This window comes from Coturnix japonica, chromosome 3, assembly GCF_054131305.1.
Source record: "Coturnix japonica strain WE chromosome 3, WE-NBRP24, whole genome shotgun sequence".
In the NCBI taxonomy this organism is placed as follows: Eukaryota; Metazoa; Chordata; class Aves; order Galliformes; family Phasianidae; genus Coturnix; species Coturnix japonica.
In genome coordinates this window covers 54,023,444-54,042,183 of record NC_140665.1, presented here as the reverse complement: position 1 = coordinate 54,042,183, position 18,740 = coordinate 54,023,444, and positions in this window count along the sequence as shown.

Genomic DNA, 18,740 nt, shown 5'->3' with positions numbered 1-18,740 from the left:
TTACCACTTTAATCAGCTCCAGTGCATATTCAGCTCATATTCAAATGAAGGAAGATTTATAGAGACTTTCAACAGCAGACTGCTGGCCCTGTGTGCACTTATTTAAATGTACACCTCTCCTAGTATTATTTTTAGATTTCTGTAGTATTAAAATGAAGTAGGTATTATTTGAATTAACATCTGATTTCTCAAATCTGAAGTTTCTAATGATGTAGAGTGAAATTTCATTTGATAAGTTTCTTCATTGGTGAATTTATAGTACTTTAGTTTTTACTGAAATAGTACTGCAAAAATTATAAACTTTATTTCATACTTGACTCCATTTCTTATTTATATTTCATTACACAAATGTTGAGCTATTGAAAAGTCTCAGCACCAGTAAGGACATTAGGTTACCTTTTGAGAAGTGAAGAATATTCAGCTAGACAGCTGAGCAATTAAAAATTCTTTAGAAACATTTGAATGTATTATTTGTTACTAAGGTTGATATATTTTAAAATCTACTTATATATAATAATTAATCCACTTTATTTCCTTTTAATATATAAATTGTACTAAGCAATACAAAATATGCAGAAAGAGATTATTTTCCCTCATACAGTCATTGTGATGTTTAGTGCCATTATTTATAATCTGCCACTTAAGACAGTCACTTGTTGCCATTAATGGACTTAGTCTGTATAACCAATTTTGTCAATGCTAAAGAAAGTTCATAATTATAAACCAGATCAAACTATTTTTAGCTATACATCAATGCCCAATGTGAAGCTGATTTTTTCAGTGAAACCTCCTCTAGGAACATATTTGCAATGAACTATTCAGACAGGATTTAAGTGTCCTGTGGAAGTCAGCAAAATAACCTTCTCAGGACCTTGTCCTATGTGCTTTGTAGCGGTTTTGCTAATTTCTGGCAAGATGCTTGCCTAAGGTACTGAGCTACTACCATTGAGTATCATTGACCAGTGCCAATCATTGCCAGTATGCTACTCAGTATGGGTTTGTCCTATGGCAGCTCAGGCTGGATGGGCATGTCTCAGGAGAACATCAGATATAACATCATGGTATCCCAAGGACAGCTGCTTTCCCAGAAGTTTCATGAAAAGAAAATAATAATAATAATAATAATAATAATAATAATAATAATAATAATAATAATAATAATAATATATTAAAATGATATAGTTGTACTGTAAAGTTCAGTAGATGCAGATTAACAAGGAGAAGGTGTGTTGGGAGGGTTTTATCCTCTACCCCATTAGCACCATCTTCTTCTGCTTTGTTACATACTTACTATAATGATGCTGTACTGTCTCCCAGTCAAACTGTTATTTTGCTAAACATTTATGCTTCTATAAACATTGAAGAAGGTTCCTGACAGGTTATGTTTTTGGTAGTAAAAGAAATGAATTCAGAACTGATTAAAGTACTTAATTTTTAAGAAACAAAGGAAAGAAACAACCTACAGATATTCCTTTTAAAATAAGAAGTGGGCAAAACTTGTGAGAGGTCCCAGCCAGGTCCTTAATAAAATGAATGATGTCTGTTTTCCCCAAAGAGCTCATGACGCCACTTTGGAGTCTGCAGTCAGCAAGAAGCAGCTCATATTGCACACCACATGATACTGGAATATGACTAATAAACATCAGGAAGTCCCCAACGGCTGCAAATTTGGCAGCACTGTCCAAATTGGCGTGTCATGTTGTTCATGTACCTTGTGAGCATATTTGGGCCCAGTTTCAAGCTGATAGTGGATCCCTGGGTTCTGACTTATGGCATCTTGCTTTTTAAAAGAACCTGGCAAATGAAATAACAGGGTTCTTGCATGTGAAGCCTGGGCTACACTGAGCTGAGCAACGGGAAGCTGAAACTTATGCAGCACCTTTCTGGCTTAAATAATGCTGTAAACTTTCCTTGCTATCATTCATATACACAGTTATATTAAAAAGCTAAAAATATACTCAAACCACATCTGGGATTTAGTATGAAAGATTGGTATCACTGTCACACTTCTGCTGCTAAGTCACAGCCTCCTTAAAAAGAGTTTCTAAGGGAAACGTTGATAGGCCATGAGCTAAAGTATAGCAGAGAATGGTGCTGCTACAGTAAGAATGATTGTGAGTCAGTTTAGCAAATAACAAAATAGTCTTTAAACCTATTCATTAGACTCATTTTTCTGACTAGCTTAAACAGACTTCTTATTTCTTGTCCATAAACATCCCCAGGCAGCGAAATCTGTCACGGATAAGACTGGTGTGACAAAGTTTATTTAGTTCTAGAATACGGTAGTCAGAAAAATGCAAGCAACCACATATGGTGACATAGACCCTTTAAGTCTGTAAAGTCAGAGTGAAATTTTCTGGTTAAAAATTCTAATATGTTATAATAATGTATGTTATCCTACTAAAAATTAGATATCTGTGGGACCAGCCCAGAACAATGGGGCTGCTAAGAATATAATTACTAAAAAGTGAAACCATTGTCAAAAATAGTCTCCGGCTGGAGGGTTGTATGGTGGGAAAATATTTTAACAGGGCTTCTTATTAGTGTGTTTGTTCTCAAGATGTAACACTGGCATTAAAATACTGTGGAATGCTCACCACATGATGATAAACAGCTTGTGGTGATCTAATTTTAAAAATATCTTTTAAGCTTTTCACACAGCAGGTGGTGACGCACTGGAACAGGTTGCCCAAGAAGGTTGTGGATGCCCCATCCCTGGAGGCATTCAAGGCCAGGGTGGATGTGGCTCTGGGCAGCCTGGTCTGGTGACTGGCAACTCTGCACATAGCAGGGGGGTTGAAACTAGATGGTCATTTTCAACCCAGGCCATTCTATGATTCTGTGATTCTGTGAAGCATTTTGCTCTATACTGTATTTCACAGACTAGTGCACTGCACACTTATTTGACACACCTATGCTACAGGAGCAAAGATGTCACAGCACTGGATAGGCAGATCCGGGGAAAACAGAGGAAACCATCAGAATGTAGCCAGGAAGCCAGCAGCATGCATGGTAGCTCATGGCACTGAAAGCCAAGCCTACCCCTGCCAACAGTTCACAGCCAAAGGGTCATAGCAGACACACCCTGACAGTTTGTAACTACTCATATAGGATAGTGTCTGCAGTAGTGTCAGCAGTGCTTCTCTCAAGGAATTCATCTCCCAGTCTGTACTCATATCTAGGATTGCCCTGACCTGAGTGTAACACCTTGCATTTGGCCTTATAGAACCTCATTATGCTCCTGAGGGTACACTTCTCAAGCCTGTTTGAGTCCTGCTGGAGGACATCCCTTCTTTCTATCATATTGACTGTACCACTCGGCTTAATGTCACCAGCAAACATGCTGCAGGTACACTCCACCACAGTCTAAATCATTGATAAAAATGTTGAAGAGCACCAGTCCCAAGGCAGAGTCCTGGGCCTCTCATGTCTGGTCTCCACCTGGATTTAGAGCCATCGGCAGCAAACCTCTGGCTACAACTATCCAGCCAATTCTTTATCCACTGAACAGTCCACCCTTCAAATTTGTATCTCTCCAATTTTGAGATGAGGATATGGTGTGGGACCACATCAAATGCCTTGCATCAGTACAGGTAGACACCAGTTGACCTTCCTTGGTCCACCAATGCCATCCTATTATGTTAATATGCTTCAAGAGGAAAAGAATTTGGAAATAATTAAAGGTAGGAAGAAATACTATCCTGTGCTGGAGTCTGTTGTGCTTCTGTACAATGAAGTTCAATTCTCTAAGGAAACTCTAAAATCCATTAGATTTATTACAGAAAATGAACTAATATAGGGAAGGCTACCTGGCCTGCTTTGGTAGAAGATTAGGTTGCCTTACCAATCAGTGTCTGCTCTGCTTCCCTCTGATCAATGCCACTTTGTAGGTTCTGAGTATCCACTACTCAAAATGGCTGTTGAAAGACGACAGGCCATCTGGGATAGGTTATCAGGATTGCAGTTCTGTTCCTAATCCCAGAAGATACACCAGATGTTTTGAGACACTTAAATCTCCCACCAGGCATCAGGGTGCTCTGGGGGATTGTTCCTAGTGTTATTCCAGGTCTCTGGCAAAGTGTCTGTGCTGCTGGGAACAGGAGGGATAACAGGGCCCTAATGCACAGCCTAAAGCGGCATGGAGTGAAAGTGATCTTGTTTCAGGAGAACAGGACACTTGGAAGACACTGCTTATGCAGAAGTACTACCAAATGGCTGAGTGCAGAAGTATAGAACCTAAGAAAAGTTCTTAGCACATATGTGCCTTCATTACATGCATTTTTTGTTGACAAAAAGGATTCTTTTGCTCTGATGTGCTGTGTAGGCTTCCACAGTTCTTAGATGACTGCAAGCTTCGATGCATTTACAGCTTTGCTATCCATAGTGAGAAAGCAATTACTTAGAGGTTCTCTCCTGTTCAAAGATGGACTACACTTTTTGTAAAAAAGTGAAATGTGAGTGAGAAAAATACATTTTGTTCTTTCTTCAGCAATTCCTGCTGATTTTGCTTTGCATTTTAAAATTATCTGACATTAAAATAAAGAAAAATGAAGGAGAAGCATAATAATTCATAAAAAATCCTTTCAATTACACTTTTTAGTGAGTGGATGGGAATTAAATGTTGTTTTAATTTGTTTGTTTTGTTTTATTTAGTTGGAGGACAAAATAAAAAGACATGGTGTCAAGAAAGAAATACAAAGAAAACAAAAAGCCAAACACCCTCAGTGGTTCATCATCTTTGCTGTATTTCATGAAAACAAATTCAGAACTTCTGTAGAGGCTGAAAAATATCATGGAAGTTCAACATCCATAACCCTGGGAATGATTAATTCACCACATGAAAAATTAGATTAAACCAACTAATACGTCTGCTGTGTGCTTTCAAGAGTTGTTTTCCACATTAAAAAAATATAAGTTGCTTCATTTAAAAGGTTTTAAAAGGATTTTTAATGAGACTGTTTAAGGGAAATTTAGTGGTAGAAAGCCAAACTTCAATATGAAAATTTGAAGATGTATCTCTAGCAGTATTTGGAGAAATACATAATGAATTTGATGAATCCCTTACTGGACCATATGCAACGGGAAGAAGATGGTTGAATTACATGTATATCAAGATTTCTTCCATAATTTGTATTTTTGAATGTCTGTCTGCTTGCACTAACATGCATCCAATATTGTACTTAAAGCTGGAGAAAAGTGTACCTGGATTGGATCCAACAAGAGTAAGTTTCAATTCTCTTGATTTTTCTGAATACTTTTTTAACCTGTTAAAGGCCATTAAACCTATAAAGGCCATTCCTTTGTCAGGCCATTAAGAAATAACACTACACCATCAGGAGTAATTTTTGAATGGGTTGGCAGTCATTACAGAGGTGATATAAAGATCCAAAGCTAGTCTGTTCACTCTTGCCTCTTTTCACTGGACCAGATGTATTGGTCTCTTTATGTCTAAACTGGAGGAATTAGCGATGCTTTTGAACTTATTTGTTCAATTTATTTCTGGCTGTATCTAAACCTTAGATCGGAACAATATCAATGCCTAGGCTTGCATAGGCACCTCAGTTTCCCCTGGAAGAAAACTCTGATTCAGACCTAGTGGATGTGTTTCCAGTGATCTGCTGCCAGAACAAAATCAGATAAGAATTCTCGATTTCCTTGCTGTTGCATGTGTAATTTTGCAGTCTACTGAATAATTGGCTACTACACCCACTTGATTCCAGAGGTTTTCAGAATGGACAAGATTTGCTTTTCTAGCCCACTTTTACAAGCTATTAAGACTACTGTAGGGCTGTACTTTTCCTGCTTGTAAATTATGCTTTACCCTACTCATTTTTGATAAGAGATCAAAGTAATCCTCAGACTAGGGGATACTTAAAGTGAAGGTCCTGGGCAATCTGTATTTTGAATTCATAAGACAAGAGACAAAAGTGCTTATCCAGATTCTCTATTCTCCTTGCAGAAAAAAATGAAATGGCATAAGTAGAAGGAGAATGAAATAGGAGATAAAATAAGACAAGGGTAATATAACCAGATTTGAAAACATCCTAGTTTCAGCTGATACAGTGTTAATAACACACAGATGTTTTGGTTGTTGCTGAGTGATGGGAGTGTGACCAGGGCTGTGTTGGGCTGCTGAGCAAGGAAGAGTCACCCCCATGATGCCACATGGCATGGCAGAGCCAGGACAGTTGACCCAAATTAGGCAAGAGGTTATTTCACACCATGGGATGTGATGCAGAAGGCTATAAAGCTATGGGTAGTTGGTTAGACGTTGGTTACTGTTTGGGCCTGATTGAGCAGTATTTGGTTGTTGGTGAGGCAGTGCACTGCTTGTGTGATATCAACTGGGTAAGCAGCTGCATTGTTAACAGGTGGTGAGTAATTACTTTTGTATGCGTATATGCATACATATTTAGTTACTGTTGTGTTTTTGTTTTCATTTTTCTTTTCTGTTGTAGAAAATAGTTTTTATAATGACCTGTGAGATTTATTCCCCAGTTCTCTTCTCCACCACACTTGGGGAGGAGTGAGAGAATATCTGTGTGATGCTGAGATGCCTTCTGAGTTAAACCATGACAGAAAATCTGGGCTGGTACAGCTTAGCACTTGAAGGATCAAGTTGTAGATAGTGATAGGGTTTCTAAACATTACTAATTTAAATGATTGGTGTAAATGAACCAAAAAATAGTCTTTCTCAGTGCAGTTAAGATTTTAAGAAATACAATGATTTGGGTTAGAAAACTCATTTTTACTCAGAATCTACATCGGTACCACAAAAAACTAAGCAGTGTGGTGCTGGCAATAATGAGGATGAAGGAACAATGTGACTTGAGACCCCAGACAAGATTTTCAGTTGAAGGAGTTATTTAGACAAGGTTTTTATCATTGTAGGAGGATTATTTTGTTGCGGTTCCAGAACCATGAGTTTAAATTATACTGAAGATATTCTTCCAGTTTCTCAAGATAAGTAGGTGCCTCCTCGTTTGGGCTGAGGAACCATAGTACAGCTCTCACTAGCTCCTTAAGTCTCATGTGTGCTATTGATCACACAAGCTGTCTTGACTGTTTAAGCTCTATGGGCAAACTTATGGTGCTTTGAAAAACTAGCAAACAAAACCTAGCTTAAAAACTAACATAGAATATTCATGTTTTTATTCCCACTTCCTCCTTCTGTCCTCTACTCTCATTCATCAATACCTTTATCCTCTTTCCTCCATCCTTCAAACAATATACAAAATGAATGGAGGCAAGTGCCCTAAGTTTCATCAGGCATTTCCTGTGGATGACTTCTAATTTTGGGAGCTGTGCCATTAGTATCTTCTCTGACTCAAAGGAGATGTGTGAGAAGAATAATGAAGAGGCCTTTTATCATCTGTGGTCACTTAACTAGGAAAATTAAGAGGCCTATAAGTTTGCAAACAGCATTTTCCTTACTCATCTCCAGTGTAATGGTGGGATGGTAAAAAAAAATTCTTTCTTTATCTAAGACAGTGATTACTTCAGTTATATGCTTTCGGCAGAAATGGAGATCTGTCATAGGAGCTATCTATCTCACCTAGAAATTAAGTATACAACAACATGTGACTCAAGCCATAAAGTGCTGGCTGGTTTATCTGTGCAGATTGCAATTTTTTCTTTTTTACCCTTGTGACTTATTTAATAAGTTTGTTCTCTTGATTTGAGAATAAAAATTCCTACTTATTATACATAAGGGACACAATGTATTGCAAAAAAATTTGTCTGACAGGAGGCCATGGTTTTGTTCCAGCTACTGGAATGGATGAAGTATTTCATCTGGGGAAGTACTTCAATTAGCCTCTGTTTGTTTTACAATACCCTTAAATATGAAGCTTTATGGGAAGGTTTTCCTATCCACTAGATGAACAAAGAACATTCAATATAACAGAGTCCCACCCTTGACTGAAATGCATTTTAATCCCCAAATCCAGCCAAGTCTGTAAGTCTTTATTGTTTTCCCAGAATAGTATTAACTTGTTTAGGTTTTTGTGGTAAATATGAAGCTTTGGCTGGGAAGACAGCTGTTGTATGTCATGTTTAGTGTCACTTTATCTGCCTTAGCAGGAACATCTCATTATACCTGTGGGGACTTAAATGAACACCTTTGCTTTTTCGTTCTTTAAACATCTTTCCCCAAGACTCATGCAATATGTCACATCATTCTGATGGGGGCAAGAGGATTCTTTTCAGAGCTTGTCTGTATTACTCTTAGATTAGCCAGAAAGACTATTACATGGTGACAGCAATGTACCCCAAGGCCAACAGGTAGGAGAGACCCAAAGGTAGAAATCAACTTCTGATTTCCAGTAAAATATGCTAATCACCACAAAGTCATGAAAACAGTAGTGCTGTTCCTGCATTATTTTTTTTTTTTTTTTAATTTAGAAGTAGTCCTCCAATGCTGCAAACTTAGTTTACTCTTGCAGTAGTTTTAGTGGAACTGTAATAACTGTACTGAATGAAACAAGAAAAACTGAATGAAAACTGAAGATTTTAGAAAGATTCATGTCTTTAAAAGTTTATGATTCTCTTCTTCCTTTTTCTTTTTTTTGTTTCACCATTTGGCATGTGTTTTCCATATAGTTAGTACTGATCATTTTTGAAAGCACTAGAGCAGAAAATTGCTTATAATTCCTGTGGAGTTGGAAGAATTCTCACTGACAACATTCAACACCTGCTTCTTCTGTAGATAAAATGTGTTTATGGTCTTATGACAAGATGTACCTGGATTATGCTTTCTTGACTAACATCATTCCTGCATTACTTCCACAGGTTGTTTTGTTTTGTAAAATAGCGTTAGAGATATTTGTTTTCTGTGATTTATGATTTTATATCTGTTTGGATGGGCATATGCTCCTCTGGGTGAAGCACTTGGCTGGGCCAAAGGAGTTGTGGTCAATGGAGTTAAATCCAGTTGATGGCCAGTTATGAGTGGTGTCCTCTGGGGCTCAGTACTGGGGCCACTTCTATTTAAGATCTTTATTAATGACCTTGATGAGGGGATTGAGTGCGCCCTCAGTAAGTTCGTAGATGACACCAAGTTGGGAGGGAGTGTTGGTCTGCCTGAAGGCAGAAAGTCACTACCAAGGGGCTTGGACAGACTGGATCGATGGGCCAAGGATTACTGTATGAGTTTCAATAGGGCCAAGTGTCGGGTTCTGCATTTTGGTCACAACAACCCCATGCAACCCTACAGGCTTGGGGAGGAATGTCTGGAAAGCTGCCTGATGGAAAGGGACCTTAGTGTACTAATGGACAGTCAGCCTAATATGAGCCAGCAGTGTGCCCAGGTGGCCAAGGCCAATGGCATCCTGGCTTGTATCAGGAATGGTGTGGTGAGCAGGAAAAGGGAAGTCATCCTGCCCCTGCACTTGGCATTGCTGAAGCCTCACCTTGAGTACTGTGTTCAGTTTTGGGCACCTTGGTACAGAAAAAACATTGAAGTATTGCTCATTATTTCTCTCTTCAAATACCTGGAAGGTGCTTACAGAGAGAGCAGGGTTGGTCTCTTCTCACTGGTGACAGGACAAGGGGAAACGGCATCAGGTTGCACCAGGGTAAGTTTAGGTTAGATATCAGGAAACACTTCTTTACAGAAAGGGTTGTTAAGCACTGGAATAGGCTCCCTAGGGAGGTGGTTGAATCCTCATCCCTGGGTATGTTTAAAAACCACTTGGATGTGATGCTCAGGAGTTAGGGTAGTATGGTTAGGTTGTGGTTAGACTCGATGATCTTTAAAGTCTTTTCCAAACTGAGTAATTCTATGATTCTAGGTAAGAAGTAAACTTTGACTGATGTATGAGTAAATGTCAGGGAAATATCAGAAATTGGTAAGTGCTAACAAAATGTACCTTTTGTATTATGACTGTATGAATGGAGTTATTTTGTAACATGAGTTTGGAATGCAGAATTAAGACTATAAAATCTAGTTAAATGATGAGCTGGCAGTTCTTGGGGCAAAATTAAGGATTGGAGAATGATGCCTTAGTATTTAATACAATTCTATGAAATGGGAATTATTAATAAGTTGCCTACTAATCTGCCTCAAAAATCTAAATTAAGTTGTAAGTATGTATTTTTTTAAATTGAAGAGTTATGATATGGGCACGAAATATTTCAGATATTTGTACAAACTACAGAAGTGGCATCTGTCATACAAATATATGTATGGACTCAGAATGTGATCACAAAGGGGAAAAATGTGGGCCAATGTCAGCACCTTGTTATCTCAACATTATAAATGTCACCAGACTCAGTTGCTACAAGAGTGCAATTTGTCCCTTCATGGGAATTTCTTACAGCTGATAATACAGGCTGCAGAATCTCAGAATTCAGACCAAGAGATTGTTCCAACTGCAAATCAGATTTAAGCTTCTTGAGAAGCCTGCTCTTTCACAATATTTATAAGGATTTGCATTGTTGAGCACTTTCCAGAATTAAAATTAGAGGCATTATTTTTTTCTTACTCAAACTTTCATTAAAATCACAGAATCACCAAGGTTGGAAGAGACCTATAAGATCATCCACTCCAACTATCCACCTATCATCAGTAGTTCTCACTGAACTGTGTCCCTCAATTCAATGTCCAAAACACTGGTGACATTAAGAAAAAAGGAAACATTTCCATATACATGTTGAGAAAGTTATTTCTTCTGATGAAACCAACTTTCTCCACAGAGAACCAGCTGCACCTGTCTTTTTTACTGTCAGTTTCTGGTATGCAGGTCAATATTTATTTGCTTTTCCAGATTTCTGTACTGGAGAATAATCCTTGAAACAAACCTTATAACAGAGTGAAACCTTTATTAATTTTATGACTGTATTAGTTACCTCACAAGTACCTGACCCTGCTAGAAACCCTGTTTGTTGTTGCTATTCATTTACAACTGTGATAGTGAAGAGGATGATAGGCTCCTCAATAGTGAGAACAGTAACTGCTTCACTTTCATTCTGCTGATTTCTTGATTTTATCATGACAAAGCATTCTTTACACTTTCAACAACAGGCAGACAATCTGGCACAAGGACATTCTTTCACAAAATTACAGAATGGGCCATGTTGGAAAAGACCTCAAGGATCACCTCATTTGATTCACCTTGACCCACTTTTTAAGTCTGTTGAGGTTCCTCTGAATGCCATCCCTTCCTTCCATTATGTCAACCACACCACTCTGCTTGGTGTCATCAGCAAACTCGCTGGGGATATACTCAATTCTGTCATCGATGTCATTAATGAAGATGTTAAAGAGGTCCTGAGTCAGACCCCTGGGGAATGCCGCTCATTACCAGCCTCCACCTGGACATTTATTCACCCCTTCTGTCTGTGGCCTTTCAACCAATTTCTTGTCTATCAAGTGGTCCATCCATCAAATCTGCATCCCACCAGTTTGGAGATAAGGATGTGGTGGGGGACTGTGTCAAAGACCTTGCTCAAATCCAGGTTAATGACATTGGTTGCCTTCACTTTGTCCATTAATGCTGTCACTCCATTATAGATGACTACCAAACTGGTTAGGTATGACCTTCCCTTGGTGAAGCTGTGCTGGCTGTTTTAGGTCACATGCTTATTTCTTGTGTGCTCAAGTATGTCACCCAGGAGGGTCTGTTCCATGATATTTCCAAGTACAGAGGTGAGACTCACCAGCCTGTAGTTCCCCAGGTCCTCCTTGCTCCCTTTCTTGTAAATAGGGGTAATGTGACTCTTTCTCCAGTCATCTGGGAACTCACCTGACAGCCACAGCTTTTCAATAATGTTACCATTCATCTTCAAAGGTGAAAGTACCTGGAATGAGTGTGGGGAAAACACTTCTGTCATATCACCTGTAAGGTACACAGAACCTGACAAAAAAAGGGCTTCAGCACTGCCCACCTTAGTGGGCAAGTCACCTCAAACTTTAATTAGACACATATTAACTAACAAAGCATCTCCTCTTGCTGCTCTATGGTAACATGAAGCCATGACACCATATGCTTAACTGTGGTATGTCTTGCCTAAGATATGGAACCATTCGTTTATTAATTCTTTTTTTTCCCCAGTAAGTAATATAAAACTAGATCTGTAGTATGGTGGGGTTATTTCTAAAGGTTTTGCCAATTTGCAAAATTGAAAACTAAGGAAAATTGTTAAACATTAGAAAATGAAAAATGTTGAGAGCACTTTTTTTTTTTCTTTTTTTTTTTTTCCCAACATTGAGTAATTGTCTGTACACTATGCATTATTCACAAGGTGAGAGCCATAAAACTGTTACTATGCATTGCACAATTACATAGGTACTGTGCATCTCTAATACCCAATCTGAAGCTCATTTATCAACAACCACCCTTGTATAAACAATCCACACAGTAACCTGACTTGTTTTCACTTGTTATTGATGATCTTTCAAAACTCAGAAATTGCCTCCTCTTCCATTTCCTACCACTGAATTCTTAGGTAATCACCTCATCAATAGTTCTCAACAAAAATAATTGTTTCCAGAACAAAACTCTCCTTGGATTTTAGGCCATGTAAATTGGTCCCTCTCTGTGCTTCAAAAGTGTGAATAGTAAAAATAATTTTTTAAAAAAGTTCAGTATGTGTATATGCTTTTATTAAGTCAGAAGTGAAGAAAAGTTTTCCCAGAACAGGATATGGGGCAGGGAAAATGAAACACAGGTTGTCACCTTTTGGGATGTTTTCTTTCTTTCTTTCTTTTTTTTTTTTTTCTTTTTCCTTTCTGACATGAAATTCAACCATCAGTCTCATTTTCACAGCAGTACACACCCTTCCAATGCTAATAAGATACATTCATAGCCAATACCAACTGTAGTCAACTAATGTAAAAGGTGAAGAGGAAGAGAGTATTGCATGTTTTTCAACAAGGGGTCATACCACAAGACATAGGGTGGGAATTGCCCTTTCCCCTCTGGTCCACATTCTACAGGCCACTTTCCTATTTCTTCTCTTCTTCAGTTTTGTAGCAAAGATGCTCTGAAATCAGTGCTGTAGTAATCACTTGTAAATCTCAGAAACAATGTAGGAGCTGTGATCTAACCTATGCCTTTTGGTTTTATTTTATATATGTGTATATGTAAAATATATATAAGTAGGAAAAGAAATATATAATGGGAAATGAATGAGAAGAGTTAGGTCAAGATTATTTTCCTTGGCTCCTATGATAACCTGTGCTCATGTCTGCTTTTCAGACCATTGTTTGAAATGTTTTCTTCCTGTCCTGGAACTGCTATTGCCCATCTGTAACCTAATGAACAAATGAAGGAAAAGATGCATGTGTAGTGTTGTGATGATACTCAATGCTTCACATACAAGGATGTCTCTGACTTGGGCTCTTCTCCACAAAAAAATTGAACTGTGAACGAGCTTAAGCTCTACTTGGGAAAACTGGGTGGCTGCTGCTCAGGAAATCTCATAGCCCATGAGTTATAAACAGTGTTCAGTTAGTTGAAGCAAGGCCATGCAACTTTAAATAGTTTCACACTAGTATATTCTTACCTTGCTTATATTTCTCAGCTTGTGGTTTGAGAGAGTGCCTCAAATTATTAGTTGCTTTTCTACAGTATGTCTCAGTTCCATCATACATGTAGTCCTGTGCATAGTGATAATGTCCACTCTGAAGCTCCAGAGATGCATCAAGATATGTTCTGGTTAACGCTTAAGCCAAAGTGCTTCCTTCCTGGTGAAAACTTTGACTTTAGCAGGTGAATGACTGTGCTACAGGGAATTGTGTCAGTAACTTGTTTACATGGGGCTAACTTGTAAGACCCTTGGGGCAGGGACTGTGTCTGCCTGAGTGTCTGCAGAGCATAAAAAGACCAAAACATATGCTTTCTAAGTAAATGTTTGTAAATAACCTATTGTAAACTTAGTAACTACAGAACATGTTTATCACTTCACAGCCAAAAAGAAACAAACTTACCTTTTGCTGAGCGCCTTAATATTTCACTGCTTAAGGGGAGAATCACTGGTTACTTTATTTCTAATTGATATCAGTGAGATTCAGGATGAAATCCTCAGAGAATCTAACATCTGAAAAGTTTGGCCAGGAACATCCCAACACTAGATAACTTCGTAGTACTTTCTGAAAAAGAACTGTAATCGTCTCTAACTGTGCTGTGCACTGTTTTCTATTACCATACTTCAAGTGCTGAAAATAAACTAGTAGCTTAAATCAATATATATTTTTGGAGCTCTAACATATAAGTTCAGAAAAGTCTGAAGTCTTTAAATAGAAAACTTTAATGGCAGAAAGGAACCTGTACTTTGAAATAAAACAGGTTTTTCTGAAAACACATTTTGACATCATTTTTTGGAATTTCTGCTTTTAATTTTATACTTCTTCTATGTTTCCTTCCTCTATTGCACACCACCTGCAAATAAATGAGTGAAATTGCCTTAGTTTCATTTAATCTTATACTACTAGGAGAATTGAATTCAATCATGTTTCTGGACGAAACAAAGTTATTTTTAGTGTAACAGTAACATATAATGTCATTTGTAGCGTCATTTGGCAATGGTATTTTTACTTCTACAAAAGATGTGAAAAAGCTCATGGCCAATTATGCTTTACTGAATGATATGTTATTACATTATAATGCAATACAGCAACAGTATGATGTTACAGCATAGTAAAAAATTCTTGGCATGAATTTGTGTTCAAGTTTATTGCAAAATGAGCTCAATCCTGCTGACAGTGAAACCAATGAATGTTTTGCCATTGGTTTCATTGTAAACCCCAGCATGCTTGATAACTAATAAATACCAGTGCTCACTTACACAAATAATTTGTAAGTAGTGACTATTCTGAGAGATCCTATCACGTCTTTGGCTTATACTACCTATACACATGAGCAAAAACTATTTTCAGTTGCTGCAATGGATGGTGATTATGCTGCAGTGTATAGCTATAAGCTCTTCAGAATGGATAGGCAAGGAGGGAGGGGCAGTGGTGTAGCTCTCTCTGTTAGAGCATTTCACTGCTGTTGATCTTGGGGCTGACAATGATAAGGTTGTGTCTCTGTGGGTAAGAATGAGGGGGAGGGCCAACGAGGTGGACATCCTGATGGGGGTCTGTTATAGACCCCCAAACCAAGATGAAAAGATGGAAGAGGCATTCTGTGTGCAGCTGGCAGAAGCTGTGCAATTGGCAGCCCTCATTCTCATGGGGCACTTCAACCTCCCTGATATGCACTGGATATATAAAACAGTACAGAAGAAGCAGTTTAGAAGGTTTGTAGATTGTGTGAAAGACAACTTCCTGTTGCATCTCATAAAAGAGTCTACCAGGGGAGGTGCTTCACTAGACCTGCTGTTTTGTTAACAAAAAGAGAAAAACCGGTGGGAGATGTGAAGGTTAGGAACTGTCTTGGGCAGAGCAACCATGAAATAGTAGAGTTCTCAATTCTTGGTGAAGTCAGGAGAGTGGACAGCAAAGCTACTATCTTTAACTTCTGGAAGGTGGACTTAGAGCTATTCAGGACATTGAAGAGAGAGTCTCTTGGGATTTAGTCCTGAAGGGAAAAGGGATCCAGGAAGTCTGGTTACTCCTCAAGAAGGAAGTCTTAGAGGTGCTGGAGCAGGCAGTTCTACTGTCCCATAAAATGAAAGGTGCTGGCATGGGCTGTCCAGGGAGGTAGTTGAGTTGCTGTCCCTGGAGGTGTTTGGTTAACTCATAGATGCTGAACTGAGGGATATGGTTTAGTGAGGAAATAGTGGTGGCAGGAGGATGGTTGGACTAGATGATCTTGGAGGTCTTTTCCAACCTTGATGATTCTGTGATTTTGATTCAAGAAGCTGGATTTTGTATCTCACAGAATATGAGGATGCTTTAAATAGATTTACAGAAATAGAGCAGTGGAAAAATCAAAATTACTTTGTTGTAAAAAGAAAATTGCAAAAAAGATTCCTAAAAGATGGATGAAAATTCCTACAAGTAAACAGAAAAGAAATTACATTAAATGTGAAACTGATTAAAAAGCAAATACAAGGGAATTACACTGATCAGCAGAACTAATGTTTAATGAAGCAGATTTAAATGTTCACATTTTCATAAATCATGCAAAGATAGCTCTTCATTTCATCTGCAACAAAATGAAATTTGAGATAAGGCTTGGCTGCCAGAAGAATCAGGGATGGATCCAGGGCATGCTTATGGCCTCCTGTGTGCAGACGCTCTATAGGGGCCAGGTTCCCTTGAGCCCAGCAGCTCAGCCTCTGCGGCAACAGCCTGACAGTGCTGTCCTGAGCAGATCTGAGAGTGACTTGCAGAAGGCATCTGCACTTGGAAATGGTTTGGGAAATAGTTGCCCCTCTTTTCTGAGGCTATCTGCCACAGCACTGTTCCTCTAAGGTGAAAACTCTCATTAGAAACTAAATTAAATGGCTGCGCTAGATACAGCACCAGATCCTTGGCTGCTCCAACAGCCTAAAATGCACCAGAGTGCTTTTAGGAAATGAACTAACTGGTAAGAGCAAAAGCAATGCCAAGAACCAAGCTAGCAGGTTTGTGTACTAGCTCTGATTAGTGCAGATGTCACTTTGGTGTACCACAGGGAAATGGAAGGTGTGATCCATCATAAAAAGAGATGACTTGGCATTTTTTTTTTCCAGGTAAACTGCATACATTTCATCTGTGAAACTTCCATGAAATGTGAAGGAGTGGTATCTTACTGCAGGGAGAGGATGAGTCTGAGCAAGAAAAGAAAGATCCTGGCATAATTGCAGGACGCGAACTAAATTATTGGGCACACTTTATTTTACGCACACAGCCAAATGGAAAATGCAATTTCTCACCTAGCCAGCTTTATTTCAAGCAAGCTTTAAAGACAGAACATCCACAAACTTCAGTGGGACCTGTGTCTGTGCACAGGATGCAGAGCAGAGCCCTCTCCTGGTTAGCACTGGAGATAACTGAGGACACCCCTGGCACTGTGTTTGGCACTGTCCACAGCACATATCTATGTGATGAAGTATTGAATGTAGGCACTCAAAATAAAATATTAGAAAAGCTCTTCTATTTGGAGTCATGGAACCTTATGATTGAGGTCAGGTTTGTTTGGATTAAAAAAAAAATACGGAAATCTAAATAACACTTAAATGATGGCATACTTGAAAACTGAAACCAAAAAATAGGTTATATAACACACTTAAAGCCACAGTTGGCACTTTGGCTCACAATGAGTAGCCAGTTGTAACCTGTTTTTGAACCCACAGCTGAACCTTGGACGATGAATTACTGAAAAGGGTGGGTCACTTTCTTTATAAACTTGAAATCTGATAACCATGGCAAAATAACCTTTATTCATTCTTTCTTTTTATGATTATAAAGCCACAAAACAGCAAACAATAGCTTTAAGTATACAGATCAACAAACACAGCCTAATTAACACACTTGTGGATCTCATACTTGATCCTGAAAATAAGCAGCTGTATTTCATTTGAGGCCCTGCTTTTGTAAAACAAAATTCGGAACAGGTAGATCAGCAAGATGTGACATATGGTTGGCACTTCAGTAAATCATAGTAATGTACTTTATGAAAATTTTAACAGTAGATCACTCAGTTTTCTGAGAATATCTAGGTATAATCCTGTGCTCAAATAATAAAGACAACCAATCAAGCAAACAAAAATCCCCTTTTGTTACTGAGATGCGACCCAGGAAAGTATATTGGATTCACTTCAAAGTGTTTATAAAGATTCTAAAACCCCTTCTGTTTGCAGTAACATATGTAAGCATAATCATCTGGAGCCATACTATTTATGACTCATTAGATTTCACCAGGTAAGGAGGGTAGGGCCTATAGTATTTGCATGGAAGACTTCTAAGGAAATTCCAGAATATCATACAAATGCATATTTGTGCAAGCTGACTCAGTACTGAACCAGCACAGAGTATATATGATCACAGTGCTGTCTTTATGTAAGAGGTATAACCAAGGATACCGAACACTTGCGGTCATTAAACCCTATGGCACTTTTCGCAAGTGTAGGAGTGCCTGGCCAAATACCAATCTAGATAATTACATCCTGCCTACTTACATTCCCATGTTGCTTTAAATGGATAAGGTATTATTCTTCTATTCTTGTGTAAAAGTGGATCCTACAGCTCTTCCTTGGGCACCGTTAGGACTATTTCTAGCATGACCTTCTCTGTGCAGGGCTCTATATGGTCACAGAGAGTCAGTTATAAGAGCCAGTGGATGGCACTAGATTTTGGACTTACAGCCCACTGAGATTGCTTCCACTAAGAGCTGAAACTTATCTCAGCCCAACAATGCCAATATAACCAAAATCATCATCTGATTACTGCCTGGCAGTATTTTGCTACAAAGTTGTAAAATTAGTGTTCTGTTATGAGTCCTGTGTAGGACTTCCTTCAGTGCACCTGCCAAAGGACTGTTAGTTTTGAGCACGACCCTGCGCACTCTCTCTTGAAATCAATAGCAAAACAGCAAAGCGATTCAAGGGCAGCAAGGCCAGGCTGCTGTCTGGGAGATGTGCCCTTGGTCTGTACCGTGGACCAGCAGTACCTTTCTCTGATCCCTCCCCAGTCTGAAGCCCGTTACAGTGAATGAAAATCATACATAATCTTTAAGTCAGCTGTACCCTACATTTTAAGAGTGGGTGAAACACATGGTTAAAAGTTTGTTTTAAAGTGATATGTCTATTAAAATAAGCCAGGTTACTGGATGTTTGTTCTCTGAATTTGCTTCATTGAAGTAAGGTGGAAG